This window comes from Moschus berezovskii, chromosome 21, assembly GCF_049115385.1.
Source record: "Moschus berezovskii isolate FMDL1 chromosome 21, NW_MosBer_1.0, whole genome shotgun sequence".
In the NCBI taxonomy this organism is placed as follows: domain Eukaryota; kingdom Metazoa; phylum Chordata; class Mammalia; order Artiodactyla; family Moschidae; genus Moschus; species Moschus berezovskii.
In genome coordinates this window covers 7,468,381-7,492,045 of record NC_142480.1, presented here as the reverse complement: position 1 = coordinate 7,492,045, position 23,665 = coordinate 7,468,381, and positions in this window count along the sequence as shown.

Below are 23,665 nucleotides of genomic sequence, written 5' to 3'. Positions count from 1 at the left end.
CCAGTACTCTTGCCTAGAAAATCCCATGGATGGAGGAGCCTGGTGGGCTGTAGTCCGTGGGGTTGCTGGGGGTCGGACACGCCCTGAGTGACTTCGCTTTCGCTTTTCACTTTCACACATTGGAGAAGGAAATGGCAACCCACTCCAGTGTTCTTGCCTGGAGAATCCCAGGGACGGGGGAGCCTGGTGGGCTTCCGTCTATGGGGTCACACAGAGTCGGACACGACTGAAGTGACTTAGCAGCAGCAGCAGCAGCAGGCATCTCCAATGAAGTACTTCTATGAAGTCCTCACCTGAGCCCTCCTCTGTAAACTCCAGCCTCCTGTGTCCACTCTCCGTACCCTGTCAACTTGCCTGTCTCTGTATTATTCACCTTTTCTACTGAAAAGGATCTATAGGAGAGTTTCTGAATCTCTCCCATAAAAAAGAAAAAGAAAAATAGGGTCAGGGGCCAGTTTTATTACAGTTGTGCAGGGTACCACTTGAAAAAAAAAAAAAAACAACTTCTAGATTCTGTTAGGAAGTTAGACTAGTGCAAAAAGTCCAGAATGACAGTGGCTAAAAGACAAAGAAGGGAAAAACCTGCAAAAAATAGAACGAAGGAAGGTCCAAGGACTGGAGTGAGGACCTCAGGTAGAACAAACAGCACTCCTGGCTAGCCCGATTTACATAGGGCAGGCCCAGGGGGAGGAGAAAAAACATATAAAAAGAGGAGCCAAAACTGGGCCAGGGGCCTCTCTTCCGTCTTTTGGGCTGGCATGCCCTCATGCCTCGAGGATGTATTTTCCCTTATTTTCTAAATAAAACTGAGCTGTAACACTGGTCTGTCTGAAGGCTATAATGCTGGTCCAGCCATCACTTCAAATTGTTGTTGCAACGAGACAGAACTGAGGAAGTTACAAACTTCCCTGACAATTCCACCCCAGGGCTTCTGAATTAGAATCAGCCTTTGTAACAAGGATCTGTATAATTCTAAGGCTCCTTAAATGTTGAAAATGTTCTAGAAGGGCAGTGGATTACTTGTCTTTTGTTGCATATTAGAATCAATTGGAAAGTTTTAAGAAGTACTTACTGAGTTCCACCTTCACATATTCTGATTTAATTATTAGGTGGTGTGAGTTTAAAAATGCAGATTGTTTAAGAGCATTTCAGCTTCCAAGGTGGGCCTAGTTGTAAAGGACTCACCTACCAATTATTAGGTGGTATGAGTTTAAAAATGCAGGTTGTTTAAGAGCACTTCAGCTTCCCAGGTGGGCCTAGTGGTAAAGGACTCACCTGCCAATGCAGGAGACATAAGAGATGTGGGTTCAATTCCCAGGTCAGGAAGTTCACCTGGAGGAGGACATGGCAATAAACTCCAATATTCTTGCCTGGAGAAGCCCAGGGGGGCAGAGGAGCCTGAGAGGCTGCAGTCCATGTGGTTGCAAAGAGTTGGACACAGCTAATCAACTACCATTACACTACACTACAGCAACTTTAATATGTATGGCCAGGTTGAGAATCACTATTTGGCTTCAGGACAAATCCTCTGTACTGTCTTGGCAATTTGTTAAAAGGGACCAAGTGCCCTCAGCGTGTGCCCCACACACACACACAGACAGACACACAAACACATTCATGCCATCTGCACTGGTATGACTCCCCAGTCTTATCACACATTCACCCTTCTCAACAGAACCAGGGAAAATTTTGAAAGTCAGTCACACCCCAAACTTTGACAACTTAAAGTTGAAACTTAATATTATGAAGCAGTCAGGAGATGATTTTTTGCATTTTCTCCAGTTTATTCACATTGCTGTAACCTCTCATTAGCAAAAGAACATTCTGACACACAGTCCTCCGTGTGCAGAGAAAACACACAGACATATCCCCCATCGCCCTTCTGATGGCCTACCCGACTTCCAAGTCCTGGCATACTGATGCCCCCTTAATCCCCATCCCATATCCCAACAGTTATTTATATGATGATCAATCTGAACATCTTATTCCACACTGTGGCTCCATAGGAACAGAGTAGTCTTGGACCCTGGAGTGGAGGTGACCTGAGTCTTGCAACAGTGCTTAATGTTTATACTTGAGAAACGAAATGCATTTTTCCCTCACTGGTAAATATCTCCTTCATTGATAGTCTAATTTGTTTTCAGCTAGAAAGCCTGAGGCTGTAGTTTCCTTGGGGGCGAAGAAATGAGTTTGTGGATGACCAAGGCCAAGTGGAGGGTATGCCTTCATAACAGCATGCTCACTGATATCCAGACCCAGGTGGCTGGGCTCCTTGTCTGGGTTGTGGGCACCTGAATCGAAACACAGAACATGGTCTGTTCCTCTGCGGTAGTCTCTGCTGGGTGCCCTCCTGGCTGCCCACAGCATGGCAGTTGTAAATTTCCTAGGCTATTTTGTCAGAAATCTACATTTAGATAGACTATTTTATGAAGTAGAAAGTCTGACATTTTTGGTGCTTCTTCCCTCCCCCCGTTTTTTTCTTTTTTTTCTGATAGGTTAAAGAGTAATTTTGTAGCATCTTCGATAAGGAAAAATTACAGCACATATTCCAAGCTATTATAAATACTGAAAATACATTAATCCTATATTCTGCAAACCCCCCAAAAAGCTGACATAGCCCCTGGGGGTCTGTTAAATAGACAGATGGCAAGCTCTCAATTGCACACATTTTCTCTTTAATTTAAAGACAGTTAACCTCTCCTTTCTCCTGTTGAAAAGTAGGTCTGGAATTGGTGAGTTAATAACTAAGGGCTTTTTTCTTTTTACAAAATGTGCTTTTCCCCCTCTCTGTCTAGGTGCTATTCTTCTTTTTTCATTTATAGGCTATGAATTTTCTTACTTTTTGGTAGCTCAGATGGTAAAGATTCTGCCTACAATGCAGGAGACCTGGGTTCGATCCCTGGTTCTGGAAGATCCCTGGAAGGGAATGACAATCCACTCCAATATTCTTGCTGGAGAATTCCAAGGACAGAGGAGTCTGGCAAGCTACAGTCCTAGGGGTTGCAAAGAGTCAGACACGACTGAGTGGCTAACACTTTCACTTTCATTAAATATATATGTTCTGTGCTCAGTTGCTCATCATGCCCAACTCTTTGCAACCCCTTGGAATATATCGGCCAGGCTCCTCTGTCCATGGAATTTTCCAGGTAAGAATACTGGAATGGGTTTCCATTTCCTACTCCAGGGGATCTTCCTGATCCAGGGATTGAACCCTAGTCTCTTGTGTCTCCTGCGTTGGCAGGCAGATTCTTTACCACTGTGCCACCTGGGAAGCCTATATATTATATATATATATATATATATATATATATATATTTAAGTAGAATTGAGTTGTGACTCAAGACTTAGTTAATTCTTTAAGTGAAAGTGTGAATTCTTTAGGGCTTAAATCAGCATTTTTTGTGTCTAAAAATAAAATTAATCTTTTGGTTTGACTAGTCTAACTATGTTTAAAAAAAATATTACAATGAACTGATCTTTTAGATTTCTTCTACTCTCAGTATTATAATTTGTGTATGATTAAGGATAAAGTTTAATCAAAATGCTTCTCATCTAATTTCCCCAAAACCTCCTTGTTTCAATACCTAGGAACTTTGCCAGGTAAATCTCACCTGGAAATTGTGGTAGGCAGCCTCCAATGTGACTCCGAGTGAACCACCTCTCCTGATATTTACAATCTTGCATGGAATTTTTCTCCATTGAATCAGGCTGGACTTCACAGTGAGAAGAATGTGGCAGATGATTTCCAAGACTCAATTATATTAATAAAAGGCTTTGTAGCACTTTTCCTTGATCTTTTGGTCTCTTGGATGGTTAATTCCAGTGTAAGCCAGTTGTACATCATAATGACTAGAATGGCCAGATATAGCAAATAAAAATGCAAGACTCCTAACTAAATTTGAGTTTTAGAAAAATGATGGATTTTTTTATAAGTATAGGTGTGTCCCGGGTTCTATTTGGGGCATTCTTGTACTAAAAGAAATCTTTGCTATTTATTTAGAAATTAAATATAACTAAGTATTCCATATTTTATCTTGGAAGAAGGCCCTCCATTTGTGATCAAACCTTCTAGATAATTACAACTTCATGAGATACCCTACCTAGAATTCACCAGCTAAACTACTCCCAAATCTCTGACTCACAGACACCTTGAGAGCTAATAAGCAATTATTATTATTTTGGGATATCTTATGCACTTATAGATATTATATTACTAATAGAAAAAAAAAAGTTTCTAGCTAGTAAGAGGCTATTGACAGCTTGTTGTTATTTCTGTTTTTGTCAAAAGAGGGTTTTCAGACCATCACCACATCCACTGATTCTGCAAAGGGAAGAGCAAAGTTGTATGTCTTGATTAAGACAACTTCAAGGGGACTAGTCAAGAGTTTGTCAGCTAAGGGACTTAAATTTGAACTAAGAAGGATTCCTTCTGATCCAACTTCCTTTGAATCTCTCAAGAATTGAATTCAGAAAAATTAAACCAGTTGACAAACCTGGAAGTCAGGAGTTATCTTCAAAATAAGAGAAAAAAACTGAGACTTGGAGCTGAAAAGAAGATGAACAGGGTTAATTTCATGAGGATAAATGAGGAAGGAGGATCTTGGCCAATTTCCCAAAGTGAACCTGAGACTTTTGGCTTGCCATCATTGACCTGTGTTTTTCCTGACTTCTTTAGTACTTTTTGTATGCAGCAATGGTACCTGAGTCTTTTTTTTTTTTTTTTGCACTAGGGCTTAGAAGCATCCTGGTAACAGAGTAAGCAAAACCCTATCTCTCTCTTTTACAAGTTTAGTATTGTCAGGCGTTTGATGGGTGGTGGTGTCCTTTCTCAAGTTATCCATTAGAAAAGGACTTCACATATAAACTCATCTTTAAGGAAGGTGAGCTGGAACATGATCTCATCACCAGGGCCATTGGCTTGTGAGGAAACCTGGGTTCTGCAGTGCTTATCTGAGCCCAGAAATCTCTCTAGACCTGCCCACCTCCCATCAACCATGGCCATCATATAGCTTCAGTGGCTGAGACTAGAGTATAATCTGACCTGAAAAGTCTGGATGAGTGAGTTAATCTCTAGCGAAGAGGATAATTATCCATTGGATTGTGGAGCTCCATGTGCAGTGGTGATTCCCAGTGACATATAAATCCCTCATGGCTTAGCATTCGGTATGAGAACTAACCTGTTTAGACTGAGTGTTTGGATTAGTTACGGAAAGTGATGTATCTTTAAGAGGGAGATATTGACAAGCATGCTAAGTTGGACAAGTAGAAAATTCAGTAAATAATTATATATATTGAATAGGACCATATTGTAACTCAAATGAAGTCATTCCTGACAGTTTCACATTACATAAGGTAAGCCTGGAAGGTTGTCCGGACCTATATTATGTTTTTAAAAACCCAAACTGAGAAATTTGAGCTTAATGTCATAATCCAGGAATTCTCCAATTTTAATGGACATCAGAATGACCTGGAGAACAGATTAAAACACAGTCACTAGACCCTGTGTTGTAGAGTTTCTGATTTAGTAGGTTGGGGTGGGACTCCTGTGCTTGCATTTCCAATATGCTCCTAGGTGATGCTGCTGCTTCTGGTCCTGGGACCACCCTTGGGAACCACTGTTGTAAGCAGCAAGGTGTCAGTGCTGATTCTGAGCAGAGAAATAATGCAAAGTGGTAGAAGGCTCTGGTTTAGAATTATGGGGCTGAAATGAGGTAGAAAAGTCAACTGAAGGGGCAGAGCTTCCAGACCAGGTTAAACTGGGTTCTCCTTGTGCAGTGATCGAAATCCTTGGGAAGACGCTACAGAACGATTCAAATCCTCCTCCATTGCCTGGAACTTGCTATTTGGTGATAGCTCTCTCATTCTGAGAAATCCCACCTTTTAGTTTCTTTTATTTTTTGGTATGCCATTCTATTCAAGGAACTGTAAAATGGATTTGAAAAAATAAGGTGGACATATTATTACATATTGTTTCTGGCACTCTTTTTATTAGTATATTTAGTAATCTTTAAGACTTATATTTCCATTATCATTTACACTGTATCAAAGTTTTCTGTTAATTATTTTCTGACAGAGAAAAATCTCTTGTGTATTTACTTATAGGTATTTTTACTGAGGTATGGTTGATTTACAATATCATATTAGTTTCAGGTATACAGAACTAGTTTTACAGATTATCCTCCATTAAAAGTTATTACAAGATAATGACTGTAATCCTCTATGCTGTAAAATATATCCTTGTTGATCATCTATTTTATGCATACTACTTTCTGTCTCTTAATCCGTTACCCGAATTTGCCCCTCCCCGTTTCCCTATCCTTGTTGGTAACCACAGTTTTTTCCTGTGTCTTTCGGTTGCTTTCTGTTTTGCATATGCAATCATTTGTATTATCTCTTAGATCCCAAGTGATATCATACAGACTTTGTCCTTCTCTCTCTGACTTATTTCACTAATCATAATATTCCCTGTGTCCATCCATTTTTCTGCAAGTGGGAGGATTTTATTCTCTCTTATGGCAGACCAATATTCCATTGTGTATGTGTGTGTGTATATATATATATACATACACACACAGTATTGTATATATGTTTGTATGTCATCACCGATTCAATGGACATGAACTTGAGCAAACTCTGAGAGATGGGAAGGGGTAGGGAGGCCTGGCGTGCTGCAGTCCATGGGGTTGCAAAAAGTCGGACACAACTTGGTGACGAACAACAACAATATATATGAATATACATTTTCTTTATCCACTCAGCTGTTGATGAAAACTAAGGTTTCCATGCCTTGGCTACCGTAAATGATGCTACTATGAACATTGGGGTGCATGTATAGTTTTTGAACTAGAGTGGCTATCACTGAAAAATCTACAAATAACAAGTGTTGATGAGGAGGTAGAGAACCTCTGTATCCTGTTGATGAGAATGTAAATTGGTGCAGCTGCTTTGGAAACAAGTATGCTGCCGCTGCTGCTAAGTCGCTTCAGTCGTGTCCAACCCTCTGCGACCCTATGGACAGCAGCCCACCAGATTCCTCTGTCCACAGGATTTTCTTGACAAGAACACTGGAGTGGGTTGCCATTTCCTTCTCCTGGAAATGAGTATGGAGGTTCTTTAAAAAAAAGAAAAACTAAAAGCAGATCTACCATATGACCCAGCAATGCTACTCATGGATTAACCCAGATTAAAAAAAAACACACACACACTAATTAATTGGTCTCTTAGTTTAGGAAGAGTAAAGATATTTAAGGTTGTTAAGACCACACATAGGCTTTTCAGTGCAAATGTGTCTAACTTTCCGGTTGTTAGAACAGGTGATGTCACAGATTTGGTGTAGGTGAAGCTGAGGTCAGAGGCAAAGGAAGTCAGGTGCTCTTACTCCAGAAAATTCTGTTCAGTTTGCTTTCAAACTGAGCTCTGAAATCCTCCCCTGCTACTGAGGAAATGATCTACTTGAGGAAAGAAAAATGTTTCTTATGTGTGTCCGTGTGTGTGTTGGCGGGACGAAAGCTGGGATTTTTCTACTTCCTAGGCCAGACTTCCAGCTCTGTGCTTGCCAGATGCAGTCAGCAGCTGGCACCAAAGACAGAAAGTAATGTTGAGCAGCTTTCTTCTTTTTTTTTTTTTCCCTTGATTTTCTCAAAAGATTTAGACAGATGAAATAATACTCTTCCTGCTCCTTGCCCCTGCCATAATGCAGTCCATTTGTCTAAATTACAGACTTCAGCAATTATTTGTGCTTTTTTTCAGATTGAAGGCAAATTATCTCTATTCTGAGTGAAGGTGGCAAAAGCAGCAGTAGAATCATATCTCTTATCCTTCATCGGGGAAGAGGAGAAGTTTATTGAGTCCCTACACTGTAGTACTTTTTTTGTATATGTTATCTCCTTGGATCCTTACTTCAGCCTCATGAGTTAGCAATCTCATTGGGTCCATTATTTTAATTCTAAAAGTTTATTTTAAGTAATGTTAGGTTTTCAGAAGAGTTACAATGATGGTACAGCATCTCTATATACTCTTTTTATAAAATTGTTTAATTGCTTTACAAAATCATGTTACTTTCTGCTGTACAGCTAAGTGAATCAGTCACAGATATACATTTATCAGGCTTCCCTGGTAGCTCAGTGGTAAAGAATCCACCTGCTAATATAGGAGACACAGGTTTGATCCTTGGGTTGGAAAGATCCCCTGGAGAGCGAAATAGCAACCTACTCAAGTATTCTTGCCTGGGAAATCCCATGGGCAGAGGAGCCTGGCGGGCTATGGTACATGGTATCACAAAGAGTGGGACATGACTGAAGGATACAACAACAACAAAACAAAATACCTACATCCCCTCTTTGTTAGTACAGAGCACTGGGCCTTGCTATCTATTTTATAAAGAGCTATACGTGTGAACCCCAATGTTCACTGCACCACTATTTGTAATAGCCAGGACATGGAAGTAACCTAAGTGCCCGTCAACAGAGAAATGGATAGAGAAGATGGACACATATGTATGGCGGAATATTGTTCAGCCATGAAAAAATGGAACTGTGTCATTTGCAGAGACTTGGATGGACCTGAGACTTCTAATGTTAAGATCTCACATAACCACAGTAGCTTTTAAAATTAAGAAATTATCGTGGATAGACCACTATTCGTTCAATTACAAACTTTATCCAAATTCCATCCGTTTTCCCACAGATGATGTCTTCCTGTTCCAGGATTCCATTCAATGGAATGTCTCCTCTGTCTCCTCCAATCTGTGACAGCGTCTCAACATTTACCTGTTTTTCACGATTTGGACACTAGTGAAGAGTATTTTGTAAATGAAATAAAATAAAAAGCTCCTCAACTTTGACTGGTCTGATGTCTCCTCATGATTAGACTGAAGTTATGAATTTGAAGAAAGAAGACCACAGATGTGGTGTGATTGGCTCCACTCTGCCCATGGGAAAAGTGAAATTCAAGGTGACTTCATAAATCAGTCAAGGTTACTCAATTCAAAAGCTTTGTTATCTCAAATTTCTGAGTCAGTTCTTCAAAATACTTCCACAGGAAGAATGAAACAAAAGATTTATGACAGAGGCAATGAGAAGAGTTTGGCTTTAAGGAGATAGGCCGCTTGAGGTGGGGGGATGGTCCTCTCAGAAATTGTCTTTATTCTTGGGCATCAGCTAGGACAACCTCCAGGTACTTTATTTTAAAGTTGAAAGCAATATCTGGGAGGACATCAGTTCAGACATGTGTATATTTTAGATTGTATCCATTTCTATGGGATTTTTTTTTCAGTTTTGATTATCAATGCAAACAACATTCACTCAGGCTGTCGATCATCAACTGCACAGCGTGTTTATTTGCATCCCTTTCCCATTCATTACCAGCTTAGGGGAAACCATAATACTTCTTAAATGATTTGTGTGTTTTTAGAATATTTTTACAACTTGAGTCTCATTTAGCCCTAAAACAAATCACAAGTTTTTTTTTTTTTTCTGACTAGTCCAATGCCTTCACTTTAAAACTGGGAGAATGAGCCTCAGTCAGTGTATCCTGAGTCACTCATCTAAGGAACATTATTGAACCTAGTTTTTAAAGCAAAACTCTGCGTATGCTGATTGCAGCCATGAAATTCAAAGACGCTTACTCCTTGGAAGGAAAGTTATGACCAACCTAGATAGCATATTAAAAAGCAGAGGCATTACTTCGCCAATCAAGGTCCGTCTAGTTAAGGCAATGGTTTTTCCAGTGGTCCTGTATGGATGTGAGAGTTGGACTGTGAAGAAAGCTGATCGCCGAAGAATTGATGCTTTTGAACTGTGGTGCTGGAGAAGACTCTTGAGAGTCCCTTGTACTGCAAGGAGATCCAACCAGTCCATTCTAAAGTAGATCAGTATACTGTATTGGTGTTTTTCTTTCTGGCTTACTTCACTCTGTGTAATAGGCTCCAGTTTCATCCACCTCATTAGAACTGATTCAAATGTATTCTTTTTAATGGCTGAATAATACTCCATTGTGTATATGTACCAAAGCTTTCTTATCCATTCATCTGCAGATGGACATCTAGGTTGCTTCCATGTCCTGGCTATTATAAACATATATATGGAATTTAGAAAGATGCAAATGATAACCCTGTATACGAGACAGCAAAAGAGACACAGATGTATAGAACAGTCTTTGGGACTCTGTGGGAGAGGGTGAGGGTGGGATGATTTGGGAGAATGACATTGAAACACGTATGTTGTCATATGTGAAAGGAATCACTAGTTCAGGGTCAATGCATGTTATAGGATGCTCGGGGCTGGCATGCGGGGATGACCCAGAGGGAGGATAAAGGGAGGAGGGAGGTGGGAGGGGGGTTCAGGAGGGGGAACTCATGTAAACCCAGGGCGAATTCATGTCAAGTATGGCAAAACCAACCAATATAATATTGTAAAATAATTTGCCTCCAATAAAAAATAAATTAATTACCGAAAAAAAAATAAATAAAATAAAAAATAAAGTAGATCAGTCCTGGGTGTTCATTGGAAGGACTGATGCTAAGCTGAAGCTCCAATACTTTGGCCACATGATGCGACGAGTTGACTCACTGGAAAAGACTCTGATGCTAGGAGGGATTGGGGGCTGGAGGAGAAGGGAACGACAGAGAGTGAGATGGCTGGATGGCATCACCGACTCGATGGACATGAGTTTGAGTGAACTCTGGGAGTTGGTGATGGACAGGGAGGCCTGGCGTGCTGTGATTCATGGGGTCGCAAAGAGTCGGTCACGACTGAGCGACTGAATTGAACTGAAAGCAAGTTTTAAAATTTCCCTTTGAAACACAAGGTAGCGATGAGAATCATCACCCACTTCAAGGTTTTAAATGATAGAAGCAATGCTTGAATGCAGCCAGATCAGCTAAACCCCAGCCTAGAGCTTTCTCACTTGCCATTCTGCTAGCTCAAGCCATTTGCCAAACCTTGTGATGATCTCATAGTCTGACACAGTGATGAATCAGTATCCAGTGTATTGCCTCTTAGTAAGGAAATGCCTAGAGGTTACCAAGCCTTGGGCACGTTCACCACTATTCCATATTTTAAGAGCAATAGGATTTGACATGGATGATTAAACAGGATACTGAAAAGATGGCCTTAATTCCCACCCCCCCAGGTGGGTAGACACTATCGTTTTTTTAATTTCCCCATTCATTAAGTAATATTTTTAATCATTCAACAAGCATGAATAACTCTCTGTGTCTAACACATTGTCTTAGATGCTCTGAGAAACAAAATAGTTGAATTGGGTGTGTCCAGTCATCAACGAGTTGTTTGCTTTCGTCTTTCCCTCAGGTTTGTTCATGAAAAATTTCACACCAGAATCCACAGAACTCTGTACTAATGCCCTTCTGCTGTATTGCTCTAGTAGGGAAGAGACGACATGGTAATTCACACCGTATAATGTGACCACCAAAAAATTCATGGCTAATACCAACAATAAGCTTAGTTGTTCAGGAGACTGTTTTTTCTTTGCACCCAGAAAATTCATCAAAGGTGTATGGAGAAGTGAATATTCGATGGTGCCTCTATGATGAATATATTTCTTTTGTTTGTTCAGGGCCCATATTCTACTCCCGTTCTGCCCTCTATCTTGAGTCCACGGGCTTCTTAATGGAACTGACCCAACCACAGCTCCAGGGATGGGACCAGGACACAAGCCTGAATACTCATATTTAAGATAAAATTCAGAAAACGAAGATCATGGCATCTGGTCCCATCACTTCATGGGAAGTAGATGGGGAAACAGTGGAAACCGTGTCAGACTTTATTTTTTTGGGCTCCAAAGTCCTGCGGATGCTGATTGTAGCCATGAAATTAAAAGACGCTTGCTCCTTGGAAGGAAAGTTATGACCAGCCTAGATAGCATATTAAAGAGCAGAGACATTACTTTGCCAACCAAGGTCCGTCTAGTCAAGGCTATGGTTTTTCCCGTGGCCATGTATGGATGTGAGAGCTGGACTATGAAGAAAGCTGATCGCCGAAGAATTGATGCTTTTGAACTGTGGTGCTGGAGAAGACTCTTGAGAGTCCCTTGGACTGCAAGGAGATCCAACCAGTCCATTCTGGAGGAGATCAATCCTGGGTGTTCATTGGAAGGACTTATGCTAAAGCTGAAACTCCAATACTTTGGCCACCTCATGCGACGATTTTTTAATTTTCCCACTGGAAAATATTTAAATCATTCAAAAAGCAAAATTCTCTGTTTTAAGACAGAGATGCTCTGAAAAACAAAATGGGGTTGATTTGGGTGGCCATCACCGACTCGATGGCTTTCGTTTTCCCCATTTTGAATCTGAAAATTTAAAAATGGACAGGGACCTCGTGCTAATGCCTTCTGGGGTATGCTCTAGAGGGAAGAGACGAATGATAACTAAACCCCTGTATAATGTGACCACCAAAAAATTCATGGCTAATACCAACCAAAAAGCTTAGTTGTTCAGGAGACTGTTTTTTCTTTGCACCCAGAAAATTCATCAAAGGTATATGGAGAAGTGAATATTCGATGGTGCCTCTATGATGAATATATTTCTTTTGTTTGTTCAGGGCCCATATTCTACTCCCGTTCTGCCCTCTATCTTGAGTCCACGGGCTTCTTAATGGAACTGACCCAACCACAGCTCCAGGGATGGGACCAGGACACAAGCCTGAATACTCATATTTAAGATAAAATTCAGAAAACGAAGATCATGGCATCTGGTCCCATCACTTCATGGGAAGTAGATGGGGAAACAGTGGAAACCGTGTCAGACTTTATTTTTTTGGGCTCCAAAGTCCTGCGGATGCTGATTGTAGCCATGAAATTAAAAGACGCTTGCTCCTTGGAAGGAAAGTTATGACCAGCCTAGATAGCATATTAAAGAGCAGAGACATTACTTTGCCAACCAAGGTCCGTCTAGTCAAGGCTATGGTTTTTCCCGTGGCCATGTATGGATGTGAGAGCTGGACTATGAAGAAAGCTGATTGCCGAAGAATTGATGCTTTTGAACTGTGGTGCTGGAGAAGACTCTTGAGAGTCCCTTGGACTGCAAGGAGATCCAACCAGTCCATTCTGGAGGAGATCAATCCTGGGTGTTCATTGGAAGGACTTATGCTAAAGCTGAAACTCCAATACTTTGGCCACCTCATGCGACGAGTTGACTCACTGGAAAAGACTCTGATGTTGGGAGCGATTGGGGGTAAGAGGAGATGGGGACGACAGAGAATGAGGTGGCTGGATGGCATCACCGACTCGATGGACATGAGTTTGAGTGAACTCTGGGAGTTGGTGATGGACAGGGAGGCCTGGCGTGCTGTGGTTCATGGGGTCGCGGAGAGTCGGACACGACTGAGCGAATGAAATGAACTGAACTGAACTGAATGTGACCACCAAAAAATTCATGGCTAATACCAACCATAAACTTAGTTGTTCAGGAGACTGTTTTTTCTTTGCACCCAGAAAATTCATCAAAGGTATATGGAGAAGTGAATATTCGATGGTGCCTCTATGATGAATATATTTCTTTTGTTTGTTCAGGGCCCATATTCTACTCCCATTCTGCCCTCTATCTTGAGTCCACGGGCTTCTTAATGGAACTGACCCAACCACAGCTCCAGGGATGGGACCAGGACACAAGCCTGAATACTCATATTTAAGATAACTATGTGACCTAAGGAAAAGGGGACAACAGAGGATGAGATGGTAGGACGGCATCACTGACTCAATGGACATGAGTTTAAGTAAACTCCTGGAGTTAGTGATGGATAGGGAGGCCTGGCGTGCTGCAGCCCATGGGGTCGCAAAGATTCGGACACAACTGAGCGACTGAACTGAACTGATGTGACCTAAAGCATGTGGATGAGAACTGGACATGGGAATTTTGCAGAAGAGGGGTTCCCTTCCTCTGCTATTCTTTATGCCATGGTGATGTAAAACCTGACTAAGACAGAGATCAGCACAAGGGGAAAAGATTCTTACACATATCATTCGTGTGACTGGATCTAGCTATGCCTGAAACCCAACCAGCCTGGATTTCTTAATTAGTGGAAGCAGTAATTACATTTCTCTCACTTACAACCAAATGATTCCAGGTTAATGTATTCTTGTACAGGGGGGAGGTGGGCAGGGAAAGCAGTTAATGGTACAGTTGAGGAGGGAGGAGAACAGCAGATTTGAGGGAAATGACATCTAGTTTCCACTGGCTGAGGTTCTTGTTCTTTGAAAGGTTGCTTGGAAAGGCATTCCGAGTTTAAAAGGTGTCTCTCTAAAAGCCAGACATTACACGTTCTTCAGATAGCCAGAGAACAGCCTCAGAATCTTATTACAACCTCAGCATTTTGAATGGGTTTTCAGTTTAGGAAAATCAATTTTGTTCTTCTTAATTCCATTCTGGGTGATTGTTAGAACTAACAGGAAAAAAATTAATAGTCACTCCAGCCCTTTTAAAGCAAGAACTGCCCTCTTGGCTTCATATCATCCACTCAGTTCCCAGTTTTCCCCTGAAGGAAGAAGAGTTGGGAGAGAGAAATATATATAAGAGTGCATTTTCTTTTATCTTCAAAATGTATCACAGCTCCCGAACTATGTGTGTTTTGGCTGCTGGGTATAAATGTGTGTGGTTTTATAAAAGACACGGGAAGCTTGGCAGTGCAATTCCACACACAGCGCAGCTCTGGTGATGTTTTGAATTTCAGGCTGCACCTTAGAGGTTAACTATACCAGAACCTTTTCTGGAGGTGGCCGAGTTAACACTCCCTATGGGGCAAATGTGCCTTAATATCTGACAACAGTAATAAAGCTTCTACCTCAGAGCACTGATCCGGCCCGCTCAAGCACTCATTTAGTAACTATTTATTAAATACCTCTCATCTGCCTTCAGGGATCCTGTTTAATCCTCATGGCAATCAAATGAGGTGGTTGCAAGTATAGATTAAGACAATGCAAAACCACACTTGGAAAAGGATGAGGCCAAAATACAGTGGAAGCCCCAGGCAAGACCACCTAACACCTGGAGAGATCTGCAAACTCTTAGTGAAACTTATTTAGAGTCTTGGTATGTAACATCTCTGAACTGCCACCACCATCCTGCAAACATATGAATGGGCTTGCCCCTCTTTCTTTGCAACTGATGTAGCTGCTTATTAGACAGGCTGGACTTCTCCAGTGGAAGATTCAGGGTAATAAAACATGTTATAATTGGTGTTGCTTGCTTTCTGAGACTTTCAAAGCCCAGGAGCGGCCACAAATCTGAGTGCACGTTGGAACAGGGTTTCGATGAGTAGAACTCTTTACTTACATTATAGCGATGACGTTTGAGGTGTGGGGCAACCTCAGAAACTGTCAGAACCTTCAGATTCTACTTCATCCTCTCTGCCACTCTCCATTTGCTTAATACTTTTTCTAAAAATGCTGTAAGATCCCTTTCTTCAGACTGTAAGTTTTTGAAGTGTTCTCCTTTTTCTCTTCACATATTCATTGCAGCTGAAATGTTCTGCTAAAACTGGGAAATGTGGTTCTGTTTGTGGCAAAGTGTTTCATACACTGGTCCCCAAATCCTAGATAACTTCATCAGGCTACAATTCTCTCTTCATATCATTTCAGGATAAAGCCAGTTTTGGATGGCAACTCATCAAAATCTACAAAACTGCATATTTTATCTTTTTTGTGAGTTGTTTGTTGTTTTTATTTTTTAATCCACCCCCCTCTCCTCTGGATAGATAATACCGGTGGGGGGTGGAGAATGTCTGGGAAAGGGTGCCACTTAGGCTGTCAAGACTAAAAACCTTTAATCCTCCCCTTCCCTGTAATGAGTTTGAGACACCACTGATTTGGTTTCCCCCAAGCCTTTTTGGGTGGGCTTCCCCAGTGGCTCAGCGGTAAAGAATCCATGTACAATTCATGAGAAGCAGGAGACTCCAGTTTGATCCCTGGATCCAGAGGATCCCCTGGAGGAAGAAATGATAACCCACTCCAGTATTCTTGCCTGGAAAATCCCATGGACAGAGGAGGCTGGCAGGCTACAGTCCATGGGGCCACAAGGAGTCAGACATGACTGAAGTGACTTCACACGCATGCACACAAGCCTTTTTGGTATGATTCAATCCAATCAGTGTTTAATTTCCCCAACTGGCTCTGTGAGAAGATGTATGTCCTTGCGTTTGTCTTATAGACAATATTTGTTCAAAACTTTGCACCAAACAAGGAGGAAATGCTGATTTTTCTATTTATTTTTTTAAGGAGGAGTTTTTATAGGAGGTGCATGCTGGAAGGGCAGTTGGGCCTCAGCAAAGCAAGAGGGGCAACCACTCAACCTGACACCCTGGGTTCCCCCAGTCACCTTCCTGTGACAGCTCACCTTAAACAGAACATTCCTGCTGAACTGTTTGCACTCAGCCTTGTCTTGTATCATATCAAGCTGTTCTGTCTTTCCAAGTTTGCTTGTCTATAAACACGCTTCAAATGTCCACTGGACACATGCCTGGGGTCTCCTTGTTCTCCAGTCTAAGTTCCACGTTCAAGGTATATTGCCTTCTAGGAGATGTTGCCCCTCCCTAAACTCAAGGGCCGTCACTTTGTCTGTTCTGCAGTATCACGAGTCTTCATTTTGCTCATGCTTCCTTTCTCCTTAATTACCTCGAGGGATGGGCATTCTCCTCAGGGTCAGCCATAGTATAATGGAGGTGATTCATATCCAGTAGCCAATTATTCAACTGATAACATTACCCATTCTTGGGGACCATTTCATTGTTTAATAAAAGATATGCATTCTCATAACATGAAATTTTGAGCAACATAAAAAAAATGCGAAGACAAGATAGTTAAATTACTAAAATGCTTTTATCAAAAAATGACTTTCAGTAGTTAATATATATTTAAACTCTTTCTAATGCATACACATAGATAAAAAGCTACATAGTTAAACTGAAACATAGGTGGAAATTATTTTGGTAAAATGTCACATTTACTATACATATAACTTTTTAGGGTTTTAAAAATAATTTATTTGCATGTAAAAGAAAAAAAAGCTGTGAAGCTGAGATCATTGTTGAACTCTAGTTCAATGTCTTTCAACAACTCAGATTACTGCATACTACTATATATAAAACAGATAAACAACTCAGATTATCCCCTAATACTCAGATTCAGCTGCCAAAAAACAAAATGTGAAAAACAATTAGAATTTAGGAATCATTGGCAGTTTATTATTTGATTCTTTTTTTAAAATGCTATAAATATAACTTTGAGATAGTATTCATTTATTCTTTACCATGAAAAATAAAAATATTTACTTCTACTTTTTTATTCTCTCTTTGGCATTTTTCAAATATATTATTGTTTTTATATCACCAAGGTTTATAACACGTGTGTTTTATTCTGTACCCATAAATCCCAGAGTTGCTTATTCCTAGCTCAGTGTTCAAACAGATTTAATTCTCAGTGCTGGCCTTTTATTTTTTTTTTTTTTATTTCTAAATTCTTTATTTTGATCTTCCCTCCCTGGAAATGCTCATTTCTCATGTTCTTTGCTTTTTGAGAATTTTTGTGTATGAAATCTCATACATGAAGGACATTGGATAATATTATTAAGAAGGAAGATATATTTTACTGAGGGGGGATATCACTTTAGAAAATCAGAAATTTAGACGTAGAATGTATTGAACCAATAAATTCGGGGAGAAACCCTGAAAAAGGCAGAGAAGGTGAGGGAGAAATGCCCACAGGGCCTTGCATCAAATAATCCCATTGATGAGCTCATCCCAAGCACAGCTGGGAGTGCACCTGGGTCTCCAGAGCTACCAGGTTAAAGCAGTGTTTTGCAGACTTGTTACCCGCTTTGATGCCCTTCTCTCATTTAAATTTCCTTACAGTGGAATGTTACAAGGAAAGTGTCTGGGGTGGTAGGTCTTGTGTTCACCCGGTGAATATGTAAAGAATAAGACTGATTTGGCATAGTTGACCTGACTGAGCTGGCTCCATCTTGGAGGATGGATAACATGGGGAAACTTTGGGACCGAGGTTGAGATCCTGAAGCCATGGAACTGGACCACGTCAGTTTCTGAACTGGCAATTGCCAACATGTTTCCTAAATAAGGATATTGCTAAAGGAAAGGAAATCCCAGAACTCAGAGATGACAGAGCCTTTCAAATGTGTTTGCTACAGTGGTGATTGTGGTGGTTCCCTAACTTGATGTCATTCCCCACAGGATGCTATACATCCAAGGCATTAGGTGAGCAGAGATTCTTAAGACATGCATCATTGTCTTCAGAACTTGGGAAACGCTGCATTCCAGTCTGCTGACATTGGTGTTTGTTAGAGAGAAACCTGCAGTGAACTTGATTATTTCCTTCTTTGTCAGTAACCAGCTTTTTTTTTTTTTTTTTTCTTTTCCTTGATGCCTGTAGCTTTCAGCCTTCATCCTTTTTCAGTAATTTGTACATATCTTGATGTTGTTCACCCCTGTCAAATTCTTCCCTGGGACCTTGGGACCTACTCTGTACTTTTTAAATTAATTAATTTTTAATTGAACTATAATTGCTCTACAATGTTGTGCTAATTTCTGCTTTACATCGACATGAATCAGTTCTCTTTCTTGAGCCTGCCTCCCGCCCCTCCAACCCATCCCCTTAGGTCAGCACAGAGTACTGAGCACCTTGTCCTTACCCCAGTGTGTACTACACATTGTTTACTCCAAGTTCAAGTTTTTACCTAAGCATTAAACTTTCCTTATAGCATTGGATGTTTTCCTATGACCTTTTATGCTGACCTCTTGATTCACTGTGCTCATTGTCTTCATCTGAATCTCCTTCCCCATATGTAGTAACCTCTCTGGAGTCATTTAAAATGCTTTTTCATTTAAAGGACTGTCATTTTTCTAAGAGAATTTTCTATGCCCTTGTCTCTGCTTTAGTTTGTTTTTCCCTCCATTTTCTTTCCATTTTTTTTCTAATGTACCTTTTACTTCTTTTCATTTTTCTCTAATTCCCATTTTCCTGACCTCAATTTCTTTCTATTTAATGCTACCATCTAGTCGTCCGTCGGTTGCATCTCTTTCCTGAGCTGTTTTCCCAAAAAAACCAATTTTGGGATTGGTGTCCTCAGTGTCTCCCAACTCTGCGTCTGTCTCCAGGATTTGTTCTTTCCTAGATTCATGTTTCTTACCTGACGTGTCCTCATTTCCGTCCTTCCATTCTTTCTCTTTTCTCAACAACTTTTGAACACCCTGATAGTTGCTTTCTGGTATTTATTCATCTTCGATAAGAACAGTCCTTTCTGGGTCTAATGCTTTGTTAAACGAGTGGGAAGCTGGATTAGTCTGAGGTTGTTCATGCCGTGATAGATATCTAATACATCAATTTCTTGCAGTCAGGTGGCTTGTAAGCATCCCATGGGACCACGTGACCCACAGCTGTTTGTGCTATGTTATGTCAGTTATGGCTTCCCCTCCCTTCTGCACCTTATCTGGTCTCTATCACCCCTTGCTGGTGAAGAGACAGAATCTGGGAAAGTGGGGACAGTGCATCTGTGCTCCACCTTCACCTCTACCAACTTTGACGTTATGCAGCACAGAACTGCATCTAGAGAAACATCTTTCTACTGCCTCCTTTCTTTCTTTGCTCCACTTTCCCCTCTGTGTCTAATCCATAAGTCAGGGTCTAAGGATTTAAAGAACCCATCTGCAATGCAGGAGACCTGGGTTCGACCCCTGGGTTGGGAAGATCCCCTGGAGAAGGGAAAGGCTCCCCACTCCAGTATTCTGGCCTGAAGAATTCCATGCACTGTATAGTCCGTGGGGTCGCAAAGAGTCAGACACAGCTGAGCAACTTTCATTTTCACGTTCGACACAAAGTCTGAGGAGATCTGTGTTGGCTGTTGCCCACCTTCCACTTTTGGATTCACGTTTTATTATATCTGGAAAAAGTCTTCATATTTTGTGGTTTGGGACTGTGGCCATTTCCTTGTCTCATTGAAAATGACGGTCTCTTCTTTACAGTGTGTGTTTCTCAGAAGAGAGAAAGACTTTCTAGCAAAAATTATATCCTCTGACCACGCTTTTTGCATTGTTACAAAAGGTACACAGAATTTTTTTGAGATGCAGGAGAGAAAACAAAATTTTTAATAGTAAGGTTGAATCACCCGGTACTCTCTCTTTTTTCACAAAAGGTCTGACTGAAGAGAAAACTGATGTGGCAAAAGGGTTATGTTGATAACTTACTTCTCCAGAAGCTAGCGAATTTCCTGACAGTCAAGGCAATTCTGAGAAAGCTGCCTTTAACAGGCTTTGACTACTGGATTTCTAAGTTACTTTGTAAAATAGAGTTCTCCGTTTTGTCACTGGTCTTGGAAGCTTATACAGTCAGCAGTAGCTACAAAGAGAAACAACAATGTCTCAGATTTCTAAAACTGGCTTTTTCCTTAGCTGTATAACTTTAGTGACGTGATGCAGTTTCTTTAAAGGCTCAGTTCGGTCACCTGTGAGATGAGTATTTGTGTTGATAAAGTGAAAACGAACACAAGAAAGAGCTTTTAAAACTATAGGTCCCTTTGCCTGAGAAACGATAATGGCAGGAGAGCAGGTAGAAAGTCTGAGAGACATGGCTTTAAGTAAGAATTACTCTCCTGACCTGCGAGACACTTATTTTCACTGACTCTAACTTTTTTCATCAATAAAAGAGAGAGTCTATGCAAGATGATTGAAAAGATTTATTGAGATGATCACATAAGTGGAGAGTCTGGAGGCAAAGATAGGGAAATTGTTGAAATTCCATTGATGACTGGCCCTCTTTAAACTCTTACTAATTTACTTTGTCATGAAAGGTTCAAGATATCTATGGGTGTCAGAAATTCCAAGGGACCTTTGCCGGCCCCAGGCTTCCCTTGTGGCTCAGCTGGTAAAGAATCCGCCTGCAATGCGGGGAACCTGAGTTTGATTCCTGGGTTGGGAAGACCCCCTGGAGAAGGGAATGGCTACCCACTGCAGTATTCTGGCCTGGAGAATTCCGTGGACCGTACAGTCCATGGGGTCTCAAAGAGTAGGGCACAACTTAGCGACTTTCACTTCTGCAGGCTCCTCACATCCGCTTCCTGCTGCCCTGTTAAGGTACTCAATATTCTTGTATTCTGAGTACTTTCTATCGGCAACTACCAGTTGAGCCACTGACATTGTGAAATACATAAAGAAATAAATAATGTGGAGGGACAGGCAGGCCTGCACCAGGGCTTGGACCCACTGCAAACACAGCTGCCCAGTCCCGCTCTCTGGGACACCCCGATCCCTCCTCCTCCCCAGGGCGGCCTTTTATGGGACTGACCCCATTTCTCTGAAATCACAGGCCTCTTATTCACGAATGGCTTCATTTGACAGCTCCACTTCTTACCCACCCTCTCTGGCAATAGAGTCTAGACTCCTCCTAACACTTGCCATCACAGTCTCTGCTCGTTCAAAACGCATCCCCATTTCTATGAGAGCGAGATGATAGCGCTGGGCTAGATCATCTCTAGGACTGCTCTAGAATGTGGTGGTTTAGTTGCTGAGTCGTGTCTGACTCTTGTGAACTCATGGACTGTAGCCTGCCAGGCTCCTCTGTCCATGGGATTCTCCAGGCAAGAATACTGGAGTGGGTTGCCATTTCCTTATCAAGGCGATCTTCCCAGTCCTTGCAGGCAGATTCTTTACCGTCTGAGCTACGAGGAGGGAGAATGCAAGAGGACAAACACACGGGAAAGATTCACTACTATTTCCTGAGCCAATGAGGCACAACTCTGTAACAGGGCACTTTTCTAGTGGCCTGGAAGGATTTTGGAATCTCCTTCTACACCACGGTCCAGCATCAGTTGTAGGTGAATTAAAATCTCTTTGCTGTGCATGGACCAAGAAACAATGGAAGACAGTGATGATTTCCCCTGCTTCTCTAAAAACCCAGTGCCAAGCCCTGTGCCTAGGACAGGTGGGTGCTGAATGGGTGCCGGAAGAATGAATTCGTCTCAGCCATCAAAGCTCTTGCTCCTACATCTTTGAAGCTGGAACTGAAAAGTGATGCCATCTCTCTGGGAAGGAGCATTGAACACTCCTTTATTTATTTGAGAGAGAAGCGGCTTTCTCCACGTCTTGGAGATGATGTAAGTTGGGCAGAGGACAGACCATTCTCCAAAGGGAAGAGACATCATTAAGAGCAATTGCAGTTCCTGCCTTGTTGGCTTCTTCTCAGAAAGCAAAGAGCAGTTACTGTAAGGAAGCTGGCTGTCTGGGCCAGCGGCTTTATCAATGAATAATTTCCTGAAAGGAAGAGAATCTGTAGAGACCGTACACTATATTTGATCTCGGTGTGTGCACCAAGCTCACAGGACTATCTTTGATTCAAAGGAAGCGAGATAATTGTTTCCCAAACAGACTCTTGCTGGAGAGCGTGCTCCCTCCCACTCGGGTGACCCGTGCACCAGCAGCCTCGGGTCTGCCCCAGACAATTATCCTGCTTTGCTAGGGAACAAATTGCTCTTTTGGGGTAATTCCGAGCAAGTTTGCCGAGTTCACAGCCATCCCAGGGGAGCCTCTGGGGGAAAAGCACTCTCCAAATCCCCTCTCCGGTCCTTTGAAAGGAAAGCAGGTCATTTTTTACAGAATTCCAAAGAAAGCAGCTAATTCTGAATGATCCATCCCACCTTGCGAGAGGCCTCAGGGGCCATCTGCTGAGTTCCTCGCGCTGGTCTGATGCTAGGGAATCAATTTCCCATGCAAGTAATTATGCACGCAATTAAGTAATTGTAGATGGAAAGGGGGGTAAAAAAGAGGACAGTGCCAAAAAAGAAGTTGTGTGCCTTTAACTTTCAAAACACAGCCTGTCGGACTTGGGAGCTGAACCCCATTTGGATCTGATTCTTGCAAAGGACTGAATAAAATCCAGAGCTTGAAAAAAGAATAAAATGTTAGCTATCATGTAGTGCTAAGAATTTGGATCCTGAGGCTACCCCATGTGTGTGCAAAGCATGGATCTGCCATTTGTCTGCCGTGGGATTTGAGGTAGTTACTTAGCTGGATGCACCTCCCATCATCATCAAGTAAGGTTAATAATTGAACCAGCATCACATGGCTGCCAAAATTTAAATAAGTAAATGGTGTTAAGTCACCAAGTCATGTCCAGCTCTTTGTGATCTTGTGGACCGTAGTCTGCCAGGCTCCTCTGTCTTGCCTGGGATTCCCAGGCAAGATGATTGGAGTGAGTTGCCATTTCCTCCTCCAGGGGATCTTCCCGACTCAGGGATCAAACCCACATCTCCTGCATTGGCAGGCGGGTTTTTTTTTTACCACTGAGCCATCTGGGAAGCTGATGTATGTATATGTATATACACACACATACATACACACACATATATGTGCTTAGTCACCAAGTCATGTCTAACTCTTTGTGACTCCATGCACTGTAGCCTGCCAGGCTCCTCTATCCATGGAATTTTCCAGGTAGTAATAGTAGAGTGGTTTGTCATTTCTTTCTCCTAGGGATCTTTCCCAATCCAGGGATCAAACCCATATCTCCTGCCCTGGCAGGCAGATTCTTTACCAATGAACCACCTGGAAAGCCCATATATGTGTGTGTATATATATATATATATATATATATATATAGAGAGAGAGAGAGAGAGAGAGAGAGGTATGTGTGTGTGTGTGTGTGTGTGAAG